We start from the raw sequence: 25,195 nt of genomic DNA on the forward strand, positions 1-25,195 counted from the left end.
GATATTAAAAGAAAATAAGATTAAGAGCAGCAACAGTGGGGCAGTTTTCAGAATAAAGTACAAATATTTGTGTTATCGGTGCAATAAATGTTGTGCGTCATCAGTCTGAAGTTGTTACAGTAAGTTGAATTTTCCAATATATGTAACGCAGTTATAAATAGATATGAATGTAAAGCCAGGAATGTAGGGGATGTCTGAGTGTGTGCTTTCTACAAACATTCCAGTCTATAGTGTTCTGTGTTTTCCTGGTTGAAGGCCCAAATGACCAGTGGGAGGAAGCTCCTCCTCATCCTCTCAGTCTTTGTTTTCAGTGAGCTAAAGCCCATCCCTGACTGCAACAAGACAAATACTGAAAAAAACATGTATTGTTAGCCTCATAGCATAATTACCTAACTCATACACAAATGGACAAAAGTATTGGGACATGATGAATTCAGGTGTTTCTTTTCTAACAGGGTCTGGGATACAAAACAATAACAACTAGAAAAGCACTCTGAGAGCGCAGACCTCCGCCAAGGCAGATCAGTGCCCCCCCCCCCCCCGATCACCACCAAAATTTAATCATTTGTTCCTTGTGCCAGTATCAATATTTCCTGAAAATTTCATCCAAATCTGTCCATAACTTTTTGAAAGATCCGGATCAGTCTTTGCCATTTGATAGAACACCCCATTGTAAATCCCTGAGTCAAATTGCATGAGATTTGCACAATTCCCCCATATTGTGATTTCCACCATAAATATTAGTCCCATATTTATTTGACCTATATTTTAAGATTCATTGACCATGAAAACATACCATTAGCAACTGGATTCATAATTATATCCTTATTAGTTCAGTAGTTATTCACGAAAATCACATTTCTCGTAATGGCGGTTTTCTTCTGGATCTAGCTCCTTAAGTATTAAAGCTACATGAAATCCGGTGGCATACTCCCGATGCGGAACTGACTGAGCTACACGATGGTGCTTGTCAGAAATTTCTACCTTTAATATTAAAGGCACAGTAGGCCAAAAAGTAAGGGCACCCCCATTTTTTATATAAATTGAGATAAAATCCGTCTTCTGGATCAGATCCGGATCAGCCTTTGAAATGTGATAGAAGACCCCATTGTCAATTCCTGAGTTAAATTTCATGAGTTTTGGTCAATAATTAAGCGAGATATTGGGAAACGAAAATTTTGGCCCCATTTACCACAATGTTAACGAAAATTTCAAAGTGATCCAGAATCCAGGATTTCTTCCGGATCACCCCCAAAAGTTAATCATTTCTTCCTTATCCCATTTCCAACAAACCCTGAAAACTTCATCAAAATCTGTCCATAACTTTTTGAGTTATGTTGCACACTAACGGACAGACAAACAGACAAACAAACCCTGGCAAAAACATAACCTCCTTGGCGGAGGTAAATATTATAATATAATAGTTTTATATTGGGATAAATATCATATTGATTATTAATATTGATGTTTATTTGTCAAATCAGCATGAACAGGACATCTTAGAGCTGTAGACATGATTTGTTCCAATAGTTTATAAACATCTGCATTTCCTTAAAGTTTAATGGGAGATATTTCTTCCTAAGTGAGTAGATGGTTAGTTTTGGTAAAAAATTATTATTACAGTCAGAACATTTCAAATCATAGTCATGTATTAAAAAAAAAAAAAAAAAAAAAAAAAAAAAAAACAAGGTTGAGAGAAACTAAATAAAAACCATCTCTGAGGTATTTTAGAAGCAAAAATAGCAATTTCAACCAAACGAACCAATGCAATGATATTTATCACAATATTAACCCTTTCATGCATAGTGGTCACTACAGTGGACAGCTGTTCAAAGGGGTTCTCTTATGTATTTATGGATTTTGTTGTTTTAGTTCCATATCAGCCAACACAGTGGACGCTTATGTATCATCCCATACACTGTAATTCATACCATTACTGTAAATTTGCTGTTCTAGATAAATCTGATCTGCAATAACATGTTTGACTGTAAAAAAAAAAAAAAAAAAAAAAAAAAAAAATTGTAATTAACAGTTTTGTTGTTTTTTTTTTTTTTCATATTATCTATATGCAGGTATTGTTAAAATGTGAGAAAACATCAAATTAGCAGCATTAAAAATCTTTTGACCTCATAGTATATCAGTAAATACATGTTTCTTTGCTTCTAAAATTAAATGCATGTTGTCCAGCTGAGTGGACATTTTTGTAATTCCATGAAAAATAGGTTCATTAAAAAAATTCAATCACATTGTTTTTTTGTTTGTTTTTTTTTATTTTTATGCCTATAGAGGAATAAAAACACTCAAGAAAAAAATCTTGACTGAGGTTCTCATAATTCGTGCATGACTGGGTTAAACTATATTATGACATTTGTTATTATTGTTTTGTACCCCAGACCCCTGTTAGAAAAGAAACACCTGAGTTCATAGTGTCCCAGTACTTTTGTCCATATAGTGCAAAGGTGTCAAACATGTGGCCCGGGGGCCAAATCCGGCCCGCCAAAGTGTCCAATCTGGCCCGCGGGATGAATTAATGAAATGCAAAAATTACACTGAACATATTAACAATCAATGATGTCAAATTCATTTTAATTCAGGTTCCACATACAGACACATACATTTCAAATGAGTCAGACCAGTAAAATATTATCATAATAACGTATAAATAATGACAACCCCACATTTTCTCTTTGTTTTTTGGTGTAAAAAAGTAAAATTACATGAAAATGTTTACATTACCAAACTATACTTTTAAAAAAAATGTGACTAACCTAAACAAATATGAACAAACGGAAATGTCTTAAGAAACGTAAATGTAATTTTACCAATATTCTGCCTGTTACTAAATGTTTTGTGCGATTGTAATGCACATGTGTAAATGATAAACTGATAAACTGAGGCATAATATTGTTAAAATTGCACTTGTTTTTCTTAACCCTTAATAGGTAACCTGGGGTCCCAGCAGACCCCACGTTTTTAATTTTTTATGTTTTCTATGTTTTTATTTGAAGCTCGTGCGTGTTACTCCATTTACTCTCCTAGTATAGGGATCTGAAAAGTAAAATGGAACCAAAAAATTAACTCGTAGAATAATATAGGCAATACAGACATTTTGGGGTCGCCCGTGACCCCAGGTTACCTTTAACGTATATTGATTTATTGTTTTTCCATTTCAGGTATTTCAGAATATGACCAATAATTGATATTATAAATTTCTAATAACGCTAACCTTCAGTGCTTTAATCTTTTTTGAGTAATTTTAACATCGTGTGAGGCCATGGCTAAGAGGAAAACTCTAAGTGATGAAGATATTAGGATAGAGCTCGCAGATTTAGAAGTAGAATCTGAATCAGATGATGACCATTTATCGATTGATAGTGTTTATGACGTCAGTTTTCCTTCTGTGAAGACTGTTTGTGAGCACCTACTCGTACTACCCAATTGTGTAGTTAGTTTCGTTTTTAGTTATAGTTTAGTTTTTAGACAAACTTTATTGAAACTGTATTGCAAATGTGTTATAGCAATGTAGTGTGTTTATTTGTAACATGTGAAACTTTTTTGAAATTTTCAGTTAACTTTAGTGAAGGAAATACTTCACGCAGTAAAGGATAATTTATTTGGAAAATAAAGCACAATTTTGTTATATTTTTATCGTTTCATTGCTATCCTTTCATACTATAAGCAATAAAGTATTGTAACTGACTAAAAAATAACATTTTTAGATGTTTTTATCACTGTAGCTACAGGTGTACCACCTGTAGCTGTGGGGGGCACCATGGTTACCTATTAAGGGTTAAGACAATTCAAGTTGTTCGTGTTATTCAGATTTTTAAGGTAACTTTGTAGATGTAAACCTGATCATAATAGAATTTTCCTTTTTTCACTGTTATTATTACCTCCACCAAGGAGGTTATGTTTTTGCCAGGGTTTGTTTGTTTTTTGTCTGTTTGTTTGTTTGTTTGTCTGTCCGTTAGTGTGCGACATAACTCAAAAAGTTATGGACAGATTTTGATGAAATTTTCAGGGTTTGTTGGAAATGGGATGAGGAAGAAATGATTAAATTTTGGTGGTGATCAGGGGTGGGGGGGCCCACGGGGGTGGGGGTGGGGGGGCACTGATCGTTAGTGTGCAACATAACTCAAAAAGTTATGGACAGATTTGGATGAAATTTTCAGGGTTTGTTGGAAATGGGATAAGGAAGAAATTATTACATTTTGGTGGTGATCGGGGGTGGGGGGGCCCACGGGGGGGGCCACTGATCAGCCTTGGCGGAGGTCTGCGCTCTCCGAGTGCTTCTAGTTTTACTGGTTGAGATCAAATTGGACTGAATGTGGCCCCTGAACTAAAATGAGTTTGACACCCCTGATATAGTGTATGACTTAGGCAATTATGCTATGAGAATACAATCTGTTTTCCTTTACTGTATCTCACATAACATCAAAAATAAGACCAAAATTCTCCACTTTGGACAAATCGGACTAAAGTACAGATTGAACTTAGTCTGGTTTCCAAAAACCAAAGGCGCAGCTTTTATCCGTCCAGTTCTTAAAAGCCTGTACCAGTTGCCAAAACCCACAGAAGTGATTCTAAAGTTTTATGACTTATTTATAAATCTTAACACAGAGCTGGCCCTAAATACCTCACCGATATGCTGGAGCAATAGAACCATCTATATCACTGGGGAGTGGACTGCTCGTGGCGCCCAGGGCAAAATCTAAACAAGGACAAGTGGCTTTTAGTTAATATGCAGCACAGCACTCCAACCCATTGCCTGGCTATCTTAGGAATGCCAGACTAAAAACCTATTGTCATCACACTTTTAAGTTCTTACAAACCAATGTTCTCTATGTATACGACATACATTTATAAATCAACCCACTTCACCTTGCCCTTCTTTGTTTTTCTTTTTGTATTGCTGTGCACCAACGCTTGCTTTCTTTGCATTCTTTAGACCATGACGGCCTGACAGATGCAGTTTCCTCCAAATAGTTGACGTTCGGATGTGTTCTCCTACTGTGAAGGCAGTCAACAATTTCGGAGGCTGGGAAGTCTCATGACGTGTTCAGCAGAGGTAATCGTTTATTTTCTTATCGTTGAACAGTCCTCATATGGACCAGTTTTATCAGAATGTGTCAAGTGTTTTGTGAGTGCACTTGAATAAACTTTGGGTCCTCTTAAAAATTTCTTCATTAACTCAATTTTATGCCTTAAATTAATGATCGACTGTTTTTACTCTTGATACTTTACTTGTCACGTCAGGGCTCGTGGTCTCCAACACATGCATACCTATTAAATGACGATTCTAGGTGTGATACCACTGACTTCGTCACTCATTCCATGGAAAACCCGTCACTCCTTTTAATACATAGAGCATTTATTTTAAAAGGGACGTATACGCTTAAAATGTAGCATCATAGAACTGCAAATAATAATGCAAAAAAAAAAGTCACATTATTTTCTTGGATCGCTATTAGCTTTGACTTGCACGGGTTCTACATGTGGTAGTTTTTAGTTAGTCTGTATTTTATTAGTACTGACATAAAAAAATTGTTTGGTAAATCATTCTTTAAAATGTAAACAACAATTAATTTATTAATACTGATATCTAGGGACTGAAGTTGGTAAATGCGTCTCAAAAAATGTTCGGGAAGGAATGCTTCTCAGACCAAAAAAGAGTTTGTTCGAGGTGGTCTTTGGATTCAAAAACTATTTATCACACTGGAAGAAAAATCCAAGGCACTATCTTTAAACATTAAAATGCCTTTATTAACATGGCATGGTCATATCTAGACCTAAAAAACATTTCAACGCATTTCGGCTTAAAGCCTTCATCAGGAAGTCAAACAAAATGCGTTGAAGTGTTTTTTAGGTCTAGATATGATCATGCCATCGTAATAAAGGCATTTTAATGTTTAAAGATAGTGCTAATAGTGGAAGTGGAATAGTGTGGAATAGTGATAGTGGAAGATTTTTCTTCCAGTGTGCGTCGTTCCTGTCCATCATGCAGCGTGGTACTGCGTTTCATGTCAACCGTGATGGGCATAGCAATGTGATTGTAAGGCTATTGTATTCCAAAATTACTAATATCTCACAAAATATTGGTCCTATCAACTTGCCATTTTTACTAGTCTCTTCCTTGACCAAAAATACAGAAGTATGACAAACTGCAGCAGTCAGCTCTTTCTGGATTTTGTGTGATGCCCGAGACACACACACACACACACTCTGGATTTGGTGCCACTTTGAAAAATTTCCCCATTATAAGAGATAGGAAGTGGATCGATGCAATAACTCAGTAAATATAAATGATATCAAGTGTAAATTTCTACAGTCCAGCCCTGATGGGGAGATGACCAAAACATAATGTCCACATGCTGATCAGGATCTTCTTCTGGATCCGGGAACTAACGGAAAATTTAACATGGGCTCTTATGGGGAAAACATTTCAATTGTCTTTTTCTCCCAAACTCCAGTTCTGATTGACTTCAAACTTGGTATACAGCTTCTGTATGATGATGTCAACACAAGATTTTAAAATTATTTCAATCCGGATCTGATTCTGGATTTGGTGCGACTTTGAAAAATTTTCCCATTATAAGAGATAGGAAGTGGATTGATCCAATAAATCAGTATCAATGATATCAAGTTGGAATTTGAATTTTTTATAGATCTGATTGGAATATGACTAAAACATTGGTTATTTCTGTCATATAATAAATACACATAACTGGATGATAATAAATGGCATCTGGATACATTTCCCAAAGCTTTTAATTTGGCCGGTAAGCTACAGGGCCATTGGTCCTATTTTTAAAGAATACTTTGTGGACATAAACATTTTCATGTAATTTTACTCTTTTTACTCTAAAACATATATAAAACTTTGGAGTTGACATTGTTTATATATTATTACCTCCGCCAAGGAGGTTATGTTTTTGCCAGGGTTTGTTTGTTTGTCTGTCTGTTAGTGTGCAACATAACTCAAAAAGTTATGGACAGATTTGGATGAAATTTTCAGGGTTTGTTGGAAAGGGGATAAGGAAGAAATGATTAAATTTTGGTGGTGATCGGGAGTGGGGGGGCCCACGGGGGGGGGGGGGGGGGGGGCATGTGACCCCTGAATTAAAATGAGTTTGACACCCCTGATCTAATAGAAAGATCTGACTATGTGTGTAGTTAAAGCCAGGTGGCAATTTTATTTTTGGCTTGGCTGAGTTTCTTTTTTTTTTTTTTTTTTTTTCCTGGCATATTTATATATAGCAGTCTGAATGAAATGGCATTAGTGTAGTCACTCTTATCAATTGCACATTCTCTAGACTGGATCCTAGTCATAGTGGAGCCGCTTTCCTTTGTGGCCTCTGCTGATAAAATACACATCAACCCCCAATTACTGTGTTTAGATATCAATCTGTGAATATGAGAATCGACCCTCGAACAGGACGTATAGATCAGAAATATTGAAGTCGAGAAGCTGATTAAGCTGTCGCCCGACTGTTATCAAGGTAAACCGTGGCTTCTTAGAAGGATGTAAAACACACCCTAAAGACTACTCTAATCAATAGCTATGTTTGCACAGTGGACTGAATAACTTTGCATAATGTCAAAGAACTCACTCAATAGGACAAATAAAAAATAGGACCAGAATCTACAGCCAACCCATATTTCATATTCTTATTTCTTCGATGTATTTCAGTCTGAATGTTTTTGGTTTATTCATCACTGCTCTACTATTTTGGCTGAGCATCACTGCTCTTAATCAACCTTGTTTTTATTAGATGGAAGGTCAATAAATATCACCGTCAACTTTCTTCAAGTAGACAGAACTTGCATATCTCCAAGAAATATGAGTGTCTGAAATTAGTTTAACTGTCTGAGACAATGGCCCAATCCCAATTCTCATTTTCACGCCTCCCCCTTGGCCCTTGCACTTGGCACTACCCGTTGAGATGGAGTTGCAAGAGGTAGGGTTGAAACATTCCCCTATGAAATGAGACAACCCTTCGAGATCTGTAATGTCATCAGCAGTCATCGATGGCGCTATAAACAGATGCGACAACTTATGCCCCGGTTCCACTGTGTGGTATCGGCTCGACTCGACTCGGCTCGGCTCGGCCTTTTTGCGTTTCCATTCCGAAAAAGGACCTGGAATCTGGTACCCGGTACTAGTTTTTTGGTATCACCTCCGCCGAGGTTCCAAGCAATACTAAACCATGACATGTAAACACTGCAGACCACTGATTGGTCAGACAGTTGTCTCTGTGACCCGCCGTTTTACAAAAAACAGATACGGAAGTGGACAGTAAATATAGCGGTACATTAATCCACATGATAACAGCCCAAAACTACACCATGGTCGGTCGAGGAGATTCGGTCTTTGGTGGCCGACATAAAAATTCAGACGAGACAACACGCAACGAGCGAGTTTATCAGCAACTCTCTGAGCAGACGACACGGAAGTAACGCGCCGCATCGCTATGACGCCCAGGTGCTGTAAAGTCGGTAGTATCTTGTAATGGGAACGGTCTCCAGGAATACCGAGTCGAACTGAGCCGTGCCGAGTCGAGCTGGTTCCATGTAGTGGAAACGCGGCATTAGTTTCCGAAAAAATTCACCATGCTGTCAGCAGTTGTAACCGTCTCTGTTGCATGGGCAATCAACCACAAACCACAGAAATGCGATCTATAAGACATTGAAACAGCATTAAACAGACGATCAAATGATTAAGTTGTTTTCGAAGAAAATCCGTGCAATTGTTATTTTCTTTTGTCACACTGCTGCACTTTTTTTTTGCTGTGTTTGCTTTCATCTTGCTGATAATTGGAACAGAATTATGGGAAGTTTGTCATACCCCTCTGTTTGTAGTGTGGGCCAAACAGCCCTCCCCCTTAGCCCTTCCCCTCCGACTCATCGCAAATCAAGACATCCCTATTTCGGACATGGAGGGAATTCGCCTGGAAAAATCTTATAAGATTTTTTATTACACCCAAGTTTAAAAGTAAACAGTTACAGAGGCATCAGGAATGTTGGAGAGAATGCGGGGAGATGGATGTTGACCATTCTGATGTTTTCTGGAAATGTTCAAAACTTTCGGAATATTGGGAAATGATCTACAATGTCCTATGTCAAGTATTAGGGTACACAATTCCCAAGATACCTGAAATTCTTTATTTGTGCAACTTTGGTGATGGCACTATACGTGAATATGATAAATCAGGGGTGTCAAACTCATGTTAGTTCAGGGGTCGCATAAAGTCAAATATGGCCTGCAGTGGGCCGGATCATTAAAATAATAACATAATAATACATAAATAATATCAATTCAAAAATTTGTATGTCTAATTTCTATGTTTTAGGGTGACAAAAGTAAGATTATATTTTCAAAATTTCTACATCTACAAACTATATTTAAAAAAAAATATGGAAAAACATGAACCATGACCAAAATGAAATTTATTAAGAAAATTAGTGCAATTTTAACAATTTATGCCATTATTTGGCCTCAGCTTCTCATTTTTACATGTTCATTACAACGTACAGATCACAGTGGATCTACAAATGCACAAAACTTTTAATAACAGACAGAATAATGGTAAAATTACTCTTAATTCTCTTAAGACATTTCAGGTTGTTCATATTTGTTCAGGTTTTTCACATTTTTTGTAAAAGGCTAGTCTGTAAATGTTATTTTTGTGTAATTTTACTTTTTTTTTTACACTAAAACAAAGAGAAAAATATGTGTTTTTTGTTATTTATACTTTATTATGATAGTATTTTACTGGTCTGACCCACTTTAGATGGAACTGAACTAAAATTATTTTGACATCCTTGATTGTTAATATCTTCAGTGTAATTTTTGTATTCCAGTAATTCATCCCGCGGGCCGGATTGGACCCTTTGGGCCCCGGGCCACATGTTTGACACCTCTGCAATAAATATTTGGTAAAGGTGATGTTGATAGCTGCAAAAAAATGTATAACAAGGAAATGGAAAGATTAACGTACCATCAAAGGATCAATGAATAACTACGATTGAGGACATATTTTTAATGGAAAAACTAACACACAGATTGAGACTACAAGAACCACAAATGAACAAAAAGTGGAAAAAATGGACATTATATAAGCAAAATAACTGGTAAGACTGTGCTGCCCAGACATGTTCATGTTGTTGTGCTTTCATTTTGTTGTTCTTTTTAAATTAATAAAATATAAGTTACAAAAAAAAAAAAAAAGACATCCCTATCGCTTCATGTGAACGCACTAAATGGAGGGGTAGGACTAAGGGAGAGGGCCAAGTGGTGAACTGGGATTGGGCCACTTTTGTACGTTAGAGCTACAGGAGTCCAAATACTGTTGATCATCCAGTTACACAACTTCATCTGATGCTAAAGTTTGGAGCTCTCTTAACAAAACACAATTTCCCAGAATAAAAGTTTGCCACTGCACATTTCTGCAAACCACAGATTCATATCATATCAGTGTTTCTGACCCAAAGATGAGTTCCAGACATTTCTAAGTGACTGTAGATCTAAAGTCATTCATTCACTTCATATGTATATTTAATACGTTTTATGATGACGTCTGATCATGGTTAGATCTGACAGTGCTTAGTTCAGTCTAGGCTTGAGTCACAGTGTATTCAGTAGATTTTAAAACCACAATCTTTTCCGAAAATTAGCCCATAAAGACCCAAACATCCACCGTCAACCAAAACCATCTACTGATGTAACTGTCTAATACCTGCTGATCCACTAATTCTCCCAATACATGTGAATAATTGGTGTAAAATACAGTTTGTCATCTTTTCGTGGTCATCACATATGACCCATTTGGATGTTCAGAGGCTCCGTAGTTACCGTGACACCACCATCATCTTCTACAACATTGATTTGCCTGTAAAACCCATGGAGTTGGATCAATGACAGAGGATGGAGACACTTAGTTCAAGTTTAGTTTATGATAGATTTTACCAAAAAAGTCATTTTTTCTTCAGTTTTTTCGATTTCGGATATAACTTTGATCTGAGCTTTTATGAACATCTATATCAGGGGTGTCAAACTCATTTTAGTTCAGGGGCGATATTCAGCTAAATTTGATCTGAAGTGGGCCGAGCCAAAAAATAATAACATAATAAGCTATAAATAATGACAACTCCAAATTTTTGTCTTTGTTTTAGTGTAAAAAAAAACAACCCAAGCAACATTAAATTATGAAAATACTTACTTTTATAAACTATCCAAAAAAAAACAAAACAAAACAAACAACCTGAAAAAACTGAAATTCAAATTAAAAAACGTAAGAAAATTTAGTACAATTTAAACAATATTATTCCTCAACTTATCATTTGTCCATGTGCATTATGGATCAGATCTACAAAGACACTAAACACTGAGGAACAGGCAGAAAAATAGTTAAAATTGTGCTTAATTTACTTTAGACATTTCAGGTTGTTCATATTTTTTTGTTCAGGTTATTCACATTTTAGTGTTACAGGATAGTTTGTAAATGTAAATATTTTCATAATTTAATGTTATTTTTTGCACTAAAACAAAGAAAAAAAATAAGTTGTTAATTCTAGACTTTTTTTTTGCTTGATTCAAGATTTTTTTTTACATAATTGAAGTTTTGGGGTTTTTTTTGTTTTTTTTGGCTTAATTCAAGATTTTTTTTTTTTTTTTTACTTAATTTAAGAATTTTTTTTTTTTTTTGGCTTAATTCAAGATTTTTGTTATTTAATTGAAGTTTTTTTTTTTTTTTGCTTGATTCAAGATTTTTTTTTTTTTTTTTTTTTTACTTGATTGAAGATTTTTTTTGTTTAATTCAAGATTTTTTGCTAAATTTGAGAATTTTTTTTGGCTTAATTGAAGATTTTTTTTTTTAATTAATTGAAGATTTTTTTGGGGCTTAATTCAAGATTTTTTTTCCTTAATTCAAGCTAATTTTTTTGCTTAATTCAGTTCAAGACTGTGGAATTTTTGCACTTGGCAAAAACATCCCAGGGGCCGAACTGGACCCTTTGGCGGGCCGCATTTGGTCCCCGGGCCACATGTTTGACACCCCTGATCTACATGATCAGTGAATTAAATATAGGAAAATACATGATTTACACTGAAAAAAATCTAAATATAGAGGATAATATTACAATAAATATTTGATAAATCACTTTTGAAAAGTTATATATATATATATATATAGAGAAATCCATTTGGGAATTGCCACAAAACTAGCACTGGTTCTTTATTGGTTAACATGATTTTATTGCCTAAACCTAAAAACTAATAGGTCTAATGCAGGAAAAAAACATGAAGGTATGTTTAAACTAAACCACAATTTTATCCTAAACTTAAATCAAGCTGTTCAACTCAAGAACTTCGGTTTGTAGAAGCACTTATTATTATTATTATTATTATTATTATTATTATTATTATTATTATTATTATTATTATTATCATTATTATTATTATTATTATTATTATTATTATTATTATTATTATTATTATTATTATTATATAGAGATTTTGTATACCTGTCATTGACTTCAACTACTTCCTGGCTTTTAACAAAAGGGGAAAAAAATTCTAGATCCTTAAACGACAAATTGTTTTGTGCTTTCATGGTTTGCATGCATGTACAATGACAACATTTCTATTGAGAAGATTATTCTGCAATTACAGGTATCTGTGGTTTCTGGCACAATGTACACAAATGGCACCAAACATTTTTTTCCTGGAGGTCATGGTTGATGCAGAAGTCTCAGTACTATTGGGAGACTCTGAAAACCCCACCACACCACTAGAAGACAAACACACCAACACAAATGCAGATTAGATCCCCTGCATCTCCCGCTCCATCTCTCCTCCCCTTCTTTCCCTGTTTTTTTTTTTTTTTTTTCTTCTTTTGCATAATTCTGCTGGTTGAAAGGTTCACTTTCCTCTTACTAGGAATAATAACAAGCAGGCAGTGTGTGTGTGAAATACTGCGATGGGGATCTGAGGGGCATTCCTGATGTCAGCACTGCTTTTGTACCCGTAGGCTGTGTGTATGTGCGCATGCGAGTCTTTTCTGTCCATCTGTCTCTGTTTATCGCTCTCTCAGATTAGCTCGTCTGTTTGTCTGCGAGCCTATTGGTGGTGGAGTGTGTTGCCGTTTGCGGTTAGCCTGTCGGTCAATTTGTATTTGTGTTGCAGGTGTGTGTCTGTGAATTTATTGGAATCGGTGATGTTTGGATTTCTGTCTGTCTCTGGGTTTGTGTGTCTGTTGATGTTTCAGTGTGTATGTGTGTGTGTGTGTGTGTGTGTACAGCAGGAATAAAGCACCCCATTGATAAGAACAAGTTCTTCTTGTTAACGTATCACTAGAGCTGGACCGGAGCCAGCGCTGGAGTCCCAGGGGCGTATTTCTACACAACCCCTGCTATGACACGGCAGTTACTATACTGCAACCCCAGACGCACACACACAGACACACACACACACACATACAAGGCCGGATAGCCAGGGAACTGAACATGTGTTAACACTCTCTTTCCAAGAGATACATTGAAGAGGACATTGAGCAATGTTTCGTCTTACATCTCTCTAGCGGCCGCCTGCTCAGCGCTCATCTAAAACGCTTCCATGTGCAGTCTCTGCATTCCTACTACCTTTCTGAGGCATTTCAAGACTCTCCCTGCAGATACCCGATACCCAAGGGAAAGCAGATAGTCATGAGAAATACCTGCTAGCTCTTAGTTGCCATAACAGTTTTAAATAACAGCAAGGGGAATTTTTGCCATTCCCTTGCTCTTCTTCTATTTTTTTTTTTTATTTTTTTTTTTTTGCACATGTGCCAGCTATTGTTTTTCCTCCTCTTTATACATCAGGGAGAAGAAGCCAAGGCTGTTTTATGACGGTCATAATCACTACCTCTGGCGGCCGCATAGGGACATCAGCTCCGATCGGCTGTTTTAAGGCACACCTCGTTGTCAAATAAAAGTGTCTGCGTGAAGGTCGGTGGGAGAACAAAGAGGTTCAGTGTACGCTATGAGCACCTAGCGGAGGCCGGCCTATCAAAACGCTGTGGTTCCAGCGCGTGCATGCTCCTGCTGCTTCTTGTCTGTTTGTTCAACCGCTGCAGACCACTGCGTTGACGTTATAGGTGCGAACTGCAGAGCCAGTTTGAACACCCGACAGCAGGAACTATCGCTGTAAATCTGTACAGAACCGCACAATTTATCACAACGGTGGGTCAAACAAGTAGCTCAGCGTGACAGATGCACAGCATGTGAAGGTTACTTCTAACATGAAATAGTTGGCAGACTATTACTTACATTTCATGACTATTCTCACAAATGTTTTAAACTAGGCAGTAAAATAGTAAAAACACATTGAAATAAAGTAGGCTGTGTAAATGTCACAACAGTACTCAACACTTATATCTGTCAAACCTTTATTGAAAGCTCTTAAATCTCACCTGAATTAAGAAGGTATGAATGGAAATGTCACCAAAATGAATGAACGAAGGATGTAGATCGCAAACAACAAACTCTGACAGCACATGTGTAGTGTAAAGTTAATGTTGGAGTTATTTTTTTAAGTTTGCCAACTCTGTTGCTACATTAACCCTATAAAGCCAAATGTATCATATTTGATACATGAGTTTTGAAACCCTCTACATCACAGGTGTCAAACATGCAGCCCAGGGGCCAAAACCGGCCCACCAAAGGGTTCAATCCAGCCCCTGGGATGAATTTGTGAAATGCAAAAATTACACTGAAGATATGAACAATCAAGGATGTTCAATCTAAAGTGGGTCAGACCAGTAAAATACTATCATAAAAACCCATAAAAAAAATGGGAAATAAAGCTTTTTTTTTTCTTTATTTTTTAGTATCAAAAAAGTAAAATTACACAAAAATGTTTACATTTACAGACTGCCTTTTCACAAAAAATATGAACAACCTGAAATGTCTTAAGAAAAGTATGTAGTATTTTAACAACATTCTGTCTATTATTTAATGTTTTGTGTATTTGTAGATCCACTGTGATCTGTAAGTTGTGATGCACATGTATAAATGATAAACTGAGGTGTAATATTGTTAAAATTACACTTATTTTTCTCAACAGTTTTCAAGTTGTTCATATTTGTTCATGTTACGTTCAAGCATGGTTTGTAGATGTAAACATTTTAATTACGGAATTTTATTTTTTTCACTCAAAAACATAGAGAAAACTTTGGAGTTGATATTATTTCTAAGTTGTCATCCTATTATTCAAATTTTTTTGCAAAATGATACTTTGTTTTAGTGTAAATACATGATATTTGCATTTACAAACAGAAAAATTTGGAGTTATCATTATTTGTATGTTATTATGATAGTATTTTTATGGTCCGGCCCACTTAATATCATATTAGGCTGTATGTGGCCCCTGAACTAAAATGAGTTTGACACCCCTGCTCTACATGATCAGTGTGATTTTTTTTTTTTTCTTGAAAAAACCTGATGTATACAATTAGATACATGCAATACACAGATAATCCACCAGGGGGGAGGAATTAATTCCTTTCCAGTGACACTACAAGACTGTCATTAATGAGGAAAGAGGCAGAACTTTGCCAAATTTGAAAAGGAATTACCAATTTATTAGACGTGTTTGTGTTATGTTTTCGTTTGTTCAAAAATAATAATATTTGAGCACTGAGACCCGATGTATCAAATATGATACAAAATTTAAAGTCATACATGGAAACTGATATTTGGAGAAAAAAAAAAAAAGGTTTTGGGGTTGTTCAAAAGGACCAATAAAGGCTCCAGTTTCAAAGAACTGGAATTTTCTGTCAGTGATTTAATGGTTCAGGGTTTACAGGGTTAACAACTGCCCCTGTTGTCTGCATTCATGATAAGTCAAAGTCAAGTCAAATTCAGTGTCAGTTTTGCCATATGTAGACAACATATCGAAGACTGAAACTGCAAAACTCTAAGGCCCACAGTGCAACAGGAGCATAGTAAAAAAAAAAATATATATATATATATATAACGATAAACAGTAGAGGTTGAAGAGACAAAAAATAACAATAAACAGGGGGCTTAAAAAGTCTTAAAAGTCTGGAATTTACAAATCTGCATTTAATGCCTTAAAAAAGTCTTTAAAAGGTATCAAATTTGTTATGGTAGGTCTTAAGTAATGTTGCCATAAACCTGTTTGCTGTATTGTGTTTAAATGTGTCCAAGCTGCAACAAAAGTACCATTAGTCGACTCAATTCCACTCGTTCCACCCCGATAATTTATATTAAAATTAGGAACCAATTATCGCTAACTTCGCAGCAGCAGTTAGTTACGCGCACCTTATGCAAGAAATCAATTTAACTCAGAACAATGGGAATTAAGGCATTGGAGTAAATTAATCTATTTTCCTAAATTCTTGGAGTCATGAATTTTTGCCAGTACAGCCGTCAAAAATGGTGTGAAACTTACATTCAATTCTGTTCTACGTAGTCTTAAATTTAACGTGTAGAAACCTGTAGGAGCCCTGAATAAAGACACAAGAGTAAAGTGACAGATGAGTTATAGAGTTAAGAACCTGTAATCAGATTTCTATGAAGATGACCCTTATTTTTTTACAATTTTTTTTGCAAAAATCCATACCCTGAACCATCCATTCTGCACCTTTACAGCTGAAATAATGTGCAACACTAGCATTTAGCCTAGAAACGGCATCCGCTACAGTCCATAAACATCACAGCTCCGACACAAACTTCATGTTCGACACATTCAAGACTAACATTATGAAGGGTTGACTTTTCCCTTAACTGTTTTCTCCATCAGCAGCTTTTAAACCCCTTCAGCTTTATCCCACATGTATTAATGAGTTACTGGAATTAAACCACCATCAGCATATCCTGATACTCCAAAGGTTTCATTTGGCACATGAAATGAACAGATTTATATGCTAACGTTTGGTAATGTAGTGTTTTATGATATACAGCGAGGCTCCCTTTAGTCTGTTTTTAATGGTAGTATCTCAATAGTAAACGGATGAAAATAATGACTGACAAAGGGACAGGATAAAGGAAGCTAAGGGACGAGTAGATCTAAGAATTAATGGAGTAGATAGATGAAAATTGCAGCAGTAACTTGATTTTGCCAAATAGTGACCTTTAATCAATGCATGAAAACTTCTATAAATGCTGTATAATGTGTATTAATGACTACATGTACCATAGCCTATCTCAGAGAAAAATAACAGGGTCTAAATTAATTTATTAATGTTGTTAATGTTGCTGTTATTCATTGACATATGCCAGGCTGCAAAAATGAAATAATATGTAATACAATTTTTATCTAATATTTTGAAGAAAAACAAAAACAAAAACGTATTTTGTGTTTTTTTGCTTCAAAAAATGTAGTGACATCATGATGAAAAGAGATCGTTTAAAGGGTTAAAAAAAAATAAAGTGAATGATTATTTGATATGTATGATTAGGGCTGACCTTGATTTACAAAAATAAAATCAAATTAGAGCAGAAAAATAAATCAATATATAATATTTAATAGTTTGATTTATAGGTGTGCATTTTACGCACATTTGGTGACAGTATTTTTGAACATTTAACCTCGTGCCAAAAAGATTAATGCAAATTAATCAATGTTGGAGTTAATCATTAGCATATGCCAGGCTGCAAAAATCAAATAATATGTGATCCAATTTTTATCTAGTATTTTGGAAGAAAAAAAAAAGTATTTTGTGTTTTTTGCTTCAAAAAATATAGTGACATCATGATGAAAAGAGATTGTTTAAAGGGTTAAAAAAAATAAAATGAATGATTATTTGATATGTATGATTAGGGCTGACCTTGATTTACAAAAATGAAATCAAATTAGAGCAGAAAAATAAATCAATATATAATGTTTAACAGTTTTATTTATAGGTGTGCATTTTACGCACACTTGGTGACAGATGCTAGTATTTTTGAACATTTAACCTAGTGCCAAAAATATTAATGCAAATTAACCGATGTTGGAGTTAATCATTGGCATATGCCAGGCTGCAAAACTCAAATAATATGTGATCCAATTTTTATCTAGTATTTTGAAAACAAAAAACAAAAAATGTGTTTTGTGTTTTTTGCTTCAAAAAATATAGTGACATCATGATGAAAAGAGATCGTTTAAAGGGTTAAAAAATATAAAATGAATGATTATTTGATATGTATGATTAGGGCTGACCTTGATTTACAAAAATAAAATCAAATTAGAGCAGAAAAATAAATCAATATATAATATTTAATAGTTTGATTTATAGGTGTGCATTTTTGGCACACTTGGTGACAGATGCTAGTATTTTTGAACATTTAACCTAGTGCCAAAAATATTAATGCAAATTAACCGATGTTGGAATTAATCATTGACATATGCCAGGCTGCAAAAATCAAATAATATGTGATCCACTTTTTATGTAGTACATTGAAAAAAAATGAATTTTTTGTGTTTTTTGCATCCCAAAAAATGGTTTGTTTACATTACAAACACGACATTTAAAGGGTTAAAAATGTGACAATTATTGAGTATTTGTTATTTTTATTTACAGCTCATGTTGATGAAATAGAAAAAAATGTAAAAGAATTAAAAACAAACTATATGATTTTTTTTTTTTTTTGACATTATTCCACAAGTGTGCCAAAAAGGCACACTCGGTGCTTAGTAAGGGCCTTGCTGGACAGGATACCGGAGGGTTAATAAAACTGTTATACATTACCAGTTACACCTGAACAATACAAATATGTATGAGCAGTTGAACTCATATAGTAGAAGCTGAGTTATAGCAGTCAGTAAAGAATGACATACATCAAGACTGCATTTAATAGAAAACAGACATTTGCATTTAAATGTAAGGCCACTGCACACAGGACTGTGTTTTTATCGCTGTTCTCTTTTTGTAAATACATCAGGAAATGTGAGGGCGTCTGTGGATGAACACAACCACAATGATAGACAAGGGTTTAGTTTGCTGCATCTAAATTTAACGCATCATCATCATCCTTCAGACGTTTGATGTGCAATCGCAGCGAACACTTGCATGAACTGATTTACTAACTTGCCCCCTCAATACAGGATGTTATGTGGAAATTCAAGAAACGGATTTCCAAGACCGAGAACATGCTTTTAACGACAGCGAGACTTTTATTTTCCAGATGGCTTTGATATAGATCATAGCGGTGTCACCACCAAAGTATGCTTTCCATTATTACGATTGTTTAAAAGCTTTAGCTCTTAGAGTAAATGCAAAGTGACAAATCCAAGAGGGTTCACCCGTGCTTCAGACAAAGAAGGGGGTCGGTCTTACAAATGGAATTGTCCCCTTGGGCAAACCACATAATATTCATATCAAACCTGATACATCTACCACTTGAATTTCTTAACCATGCAATCAAGAGTTCTGCCAAGTTCAAGAATACACCCTGATCAGTCCCATGATAAGAGGGGACCGACGGGGCACTGCGGCTTTGAGAACGCTGCTGGTTAGACATCAGACATCTAGAGTCGGCACAAAATATTAGCTCATAGCCGACGAACGCCTCATGTGTCTCAAAGCTCCGAAATCTTATTTGACGGAAACAAAATATTCCCATGAGTAAAGTCCACGCACTAGTGCCCCGCAGCCGCTACGCACGGTGTCGACACGACGACCCCATCACACGGCGTGGCAGGATGTTGTTGTTAATGTCACTTCGGTGAACATTTATCACACTTTTATATTATTTCCTTCGAGCGGAGGTGTCAAGAACAAAAAAAAAAAAATGCCTCAGAAGTCTTCAATGGCCGTTCACTCTTTCCCCTTCTTTTAGTGCTGTTATTCTGGGCAGCGGCTCTTATAAATAACTGATAAAGACCAAAGCCATGACACATTCATCTTAATGCTAGGTGGCAACAGGGACAGGTGTGCTGGCTTTTTCCCCTACCTTTCTTAAGACAGTGCAATTAATCTGCTTGGTGCCAAGTTAAGAGCAAAGACTGGACTGTAGGAAAAAGACAAATGAAAAACCAAAAGGGAAAGTCATGAATTTTACAGTGAACTCAAACCCAGGAGCGCTTCACCTTGGCTACCTTTATATTTATTTCTCCCTGTGTCTTTCATATTGAACAGTTACTGCTTAACCCTTTCATGCATGAATTATCGGAACAATTACACTTACTTTTCTTAAGACAAGGCTGTTTCTATTTTTTCCAGGTTGGTCACTTTCTTTGTGAAAAGATAGTTTGTAAATGGGTGCTTCTATGAAACTGGGTACATTTTGGTATCTGGCACTTTGCCAGCTTTTTAGACCCAATAATAAAAGAGAAATTTAGATGTATTTCCCCCCAGGATGTACCTAATGATGACTTCAGATAAATGCAAAAAAAATTACACTCTTGCTCTGAGCCATCCCAAAATTAATGAATTTTTTTTTTAATATTGGGGCCAAAAAAAGGACCAAAACTGGGACAGGAAAAGTTACCTAGGTGTCAGTACATTTGATCTGGAACACATGGTTTGAAATGGTCTTATATACCGCTACAAAAAAGACACTGTGTTAAATTTGTCGATCCTAATGTTTTTTTCTAACCCATACATGCAATTTTTCCATGAATCTCAGTCTCATTCCAGGTTTTGTATGTAACTCATCGTGTCCATTTGCATTACATGCAGAACTTGCCCAGTTAAACGTATGTAAATTGCAAATTATATTGCAACAGCGGTCATTTTTGTGAAACACTCTGCCTTGCATAATTAGTTCAATTCCCAAAATGTTCCTGCGAGAGAATAAAGAGATATTCAAAAAAATAGTAGCACGTAATTTCCGTGTCCTTTTAACCGTGTTACATGTGGGTATTTGTATTAAATATAACGTAAAATAATATAAAAATGTGTTTGATCTGAAAAATAGTTTCTCTTTTATCTCAGTAAATGTTGCTTCTAAACTTGCTTCATAACATTAGTCTACGTCTAGTTCGATTTTTTAGCCCCAATGTCCTGTTTTTAGGACCAGTTTCATAGAAGCACCCAAATGTAAAAATTTTCACATAATTTTTCCTTTTGTTTTTACACTAAAAGATTGGAGTTGTCATTATTTATAGGTTATTATGTTATTATTTTACTGGTTCAACCCATTTTAGATCATATTGGTCTCTATGTGGTATCTGAACTAAAATGATTTTAACATCCTTGGTTGTTAATATGTTCATTGTCATTTTTACATGTAACAAATTCATCCCACAGGCTAGATTTGACCCCTTGGTGGGCCGGTTTTGACCATATGTTTGACACCTGTGTTGTAGAAGATGACGGTGTTAATCAAGATTTTTTTTTCCTGAGTGTTTTTATTCCTCTTTAGACATGGAAAAAAAAAACAATGTGATTGATTTTTTTTTTAATTTTTAATTTTTTTTCCATGAACCTATTTTTCATGAAGTTACAAAAATGTCCACTCAGCTGAATACCATGCGTTTAATTTCTGAAGCAAAGAAACATGCATTTACTGACATACTGTGTGAAAACTATGAAATAAAAAACATTTTTAACCTTCTGAGACCTAGCAATGCATTTTTGTCCTCTGTAGGGGACAAAAGTGTGACAGTTTTATGTCAAAAATGCTGTCCATTGTAAAGGACATTCCATTAAAATAAATAAATAAGCAAAAATAATTTTAAAAAATGTATCTGGAAAAAAAAAAAAAAAAGTTGCATTATGTGGTTTCCGATCAAGACAATTGTTTAATGGAAAAAAGCTAAAATTTTCACTTTCCTGGGTCTCAGGAGGTTAATGCTGTTAATCTGATGTTTTCTCACATTTGAACTTACTATAATACTAGTTATTACTCACTCAGATAATATGAAAAAAAAAAAAAAAACAACTCTGTTAATTACAGTCTAATAACAATTAGCAATTGATTTACATAAAAGAACAGGAAAGTTACAGTAATGGTATGAATATCAGTGTATGGGTTGATGCATTAGTGTCCACTGTGTTAGCTGATATGGAACTAAAACAACAAAATCCATGAATATACAAGAGAACAGCTGGAGAAGAACTGTCCACTGTAGTGACTACTGTGCATGAAAGGGTTAAATCTAAGTAATTATAGATATGTATTAAGTGTTTGTCACAGCCACACGACAGCCACATGTACAGGGTGGGGAAGCAAAATTTACAATATTTTGAGGCAGGGATTGAAAGACAGTGTATGACCAGTTAGTTTATTGAAAGTCATGAGAATTTATTTGCCACAAGAAAATGTACATAATAGAAAATGTTTTTATTCTATGTGTCCTCCTTCTTTCTCAATAACTGCCTTCACACGCTTCCTGAAACTTGCGCAAGTGTTCCTCAAATATTCGGGTGACAACTTCTCCCATTCTTCTTTAATAGTATCTTCCAGACTTTCTCGTAATAGTTTTGCTCATAGTCATTCTCTTCTTTCCATTATAAACAGTCTTTATGGACACTCCAACTATTTTTGAAATCTCCTTTGGAGTGATGAGTGCATTCAGCAAATCACACACTGTTTGACGTTTGCTTTCCTGATTACTCATATGGGCAAAAGTTTCTGAAAAGGTATGGATAATAGTGTTAGGTATGATTATGACATCAATATATGTTTGGTTTCAAAACAATTGACGTAGTGCCTGCTGAGAAAAAACAACTAAATGTTCATTGTAAATTTTGCTTCCCCACCCTGTATTTGTGGGATACTTCAAGGTTCAACATGGAATATTTGTGCATGTTCATGTGCAAGGTTATTATCGTTAATGAAAACTAACGAAATCTAGAATTGTAAAAACATTTCCGTTAACTGAAATTAAAAAAAATTATAATTAAAAGAAAAAAAAAAAAATGATAACTAACTGAAACTGTATTGTGTGTTTACCAAACTAACTAAAACGTTTAAAAATTCTGGATAAAATTCCCTTCGTTTTCGTCTTTGTCAATGTCGGATTGATATAAAATCGATTTATTTCCCTCAAGCAATTTTAGCTGGTGGCACCGTATGATGTATGTATAAGTATGTATTAAGTGTTTGTCACAGCCACACGACAGCCACATGTACAGGGTGGGGAAGCAAAATTTACAATATTTTGAGGCAGGGATTGAAAGACAGTGTATGACCAATTAGTTTATTGAAAGTCATGAGAATTTATTTGCCACAAGAAAATGTACATAATAGAAAATGTTTTTATTCTATGTGTCCTCCTTCTTTCTCAATAACTGCCTTCACACGCTTCCTGAAACTTGCGCAAGTGTTCCTCAAATATTCAGGTGACAACTTCCCCCATTCTTCTTTAATAGTATCTTTAAGAAAGTCGACATTGCTGTGTGATGTTCTATCGGTAGCATGTTCTAAAACGCCCCAAATAGCAGAATCCAGAGGGTTTAGATCTGGGCTAGAAGGCCATAAACAGGATTCCCAAAAATTGCTAAAGTTGGATTTGTTGCTGTTGTCAGCAAGTGTTTTGGTGTTCTTGTGTAAGATTTGAACTTCAAATCATATTTTACTGCATTTCTAACGGTCTTGTTGTCTACCTCAAGTTCATTTGCCATTTTTCTCATGGATTTGGTTGGATCCTTTAGGATTTTGGATTTGAGAGCTTTAATAAAAGCTTCGGTACGTTTTTTGTTGCTTCCTCCACTTCCAGACTTTCTCGTAATAGTTTTGCTCATAGTCATTCTCTTCTTTCCATTATAAACAGTCTTTATGAACACTCCAACTATTTTTGAAATCTCCTTTGGTGTGACGAGTGCGTTCAGCAAATCACACACTCTTTGACGTTTGCTTTCCTGATTACTCATATGGGCAAAAGTTTCTGAAAAGGTATGGATAATAGTGTTAGGTATGATTATGACATCAATATATATTTGGTTTTAAAACAATTGACGTAGTGCCTGCTGAGAAAAAACAACTAAATGTTCATTGTAAATTTTGCTTCCCCACCCTGTATACAGACTATTGTGTAGAATTGGGTTTAAAAATCATGACAAAATAAACTGTAATCTGCTGTATTTTGTGGAAAAGTGGACAGGTGTACTGGTACCAGAGATAAACGGTGTAGCCACTGAATAAAAAAAAACTCTTGAACCCTTTAATGCATGAATTATAAAGGCCTTTAAACAAGAGTGTTTATATTCTTCTTCAGGCATTAAAAAAAACAATGTGATTGAAAATGTGGTAACACTTTACTTGAAGGTCTAGTTTATAATGCATTAAGCGCACATTCATAAGACATTATAATGCATTTATAATGCATTATAAAAGTCATTACAACAGTTTATGATCATGTACAACAACTTATACCAAGGTTAACAAAGTATTATAAGTGTAGGCATTATGTATTCCACCATACCAAAGCAGTGTGAAGTAATTTTTTTTTTAGGTGGGGAACTTTTGTGAGGTTTTTTCACTGGCCCCTATACCCATCTATTTTAGGGATTTCATATTTATTTATTTAAAAAAAAAAAAAGTATGTGTTTGAATTAACAAAGATTTAGAGCTGCCACATTATTTTTTAATTATGTATAAAGCAACATGTAACATTTCTATTTACTGTCTCTGTTCTTTTAATGTTTTGTTTTTGCAAAATAAAGACTTATTAAGAACACTTTGACGTATAATTTTTACACTTTACTTAGAGCCAGCAGATACTGCTCATACGTCATCATACTTGTGTTATATCATACAATTGATAATGTGTTCTGTAACCCAGGACTTGAGATTCTTCCTACAAACACTGTTGTCACTTTGATATGGATGTATAAAACATTATGAAAGCAGAATTTGTAACACATTATGCCTACACTTGTAATACTCTAGTAACCTTGGTATAAGTTGTTTTACATGATCATAAACTGTTGTAATGACTTTTACAATGCGTTATAAATGCATTATAATGTCTTATGAATGTGCACTTAATGCATTATAAACTAGACCTTCAAGTAAAGTCTTACCGAAAATTTTTTATGAACCTATTTTTCATGGAGTTGCAACTGCACACCATGGGTTTAATTTCTGAAGCAAATAAACCTGTATTTGCTGATATATTGTGTGAAATCTATGAAATATAGACTTTTATTAAAGCTGCTTATCTGATGTTTTCTCACATTTTAACATACTCTAATACTAGTTATTACTCACTTCATAGAGATAATATGCAAAAAGAAACACATTTTATTTAACCCTTTCATGCATG

General features: G+C 34.9%; 1 protein-coding gene across 1 annotated transcript in view; it reads left to right on the plus strand.

Annotated features, from left to right (window-relative positions):
- flrt2 (fibronectin leucine rich transmembrane protein 2) overlaps positions 1 to 25,195 on the plus strand; it is a 162,661-nt gene that overhangs the window by 72,717 nt on the left and 64,749 nt on the right. The window contains exon 2 of the mRNA XM_030128766.1: positions 4,949 to 5,068. The gene's annotated coding sequence lies outside the window, so the exon portion shown is untranslated. The remainder of the gene's footprint in view (positions 1 to 4,948; positions 5,069 to 25,195) is intronic.

This window comes from Sphaeramia orbicularis, chromosome 24 (assembly GCF_902148855.1).
Source record: "Sphaeramia orbicularis chromosome 24, fSphaOr1.1, whole genome shotgun sequence".
Lineage (NCBI taxonomy): Eukaryota > Metazoa > Chordata > Actinopteri > Kurtiformes > Apogonidae > Sphaeramia > Sphaeramia orbicularis.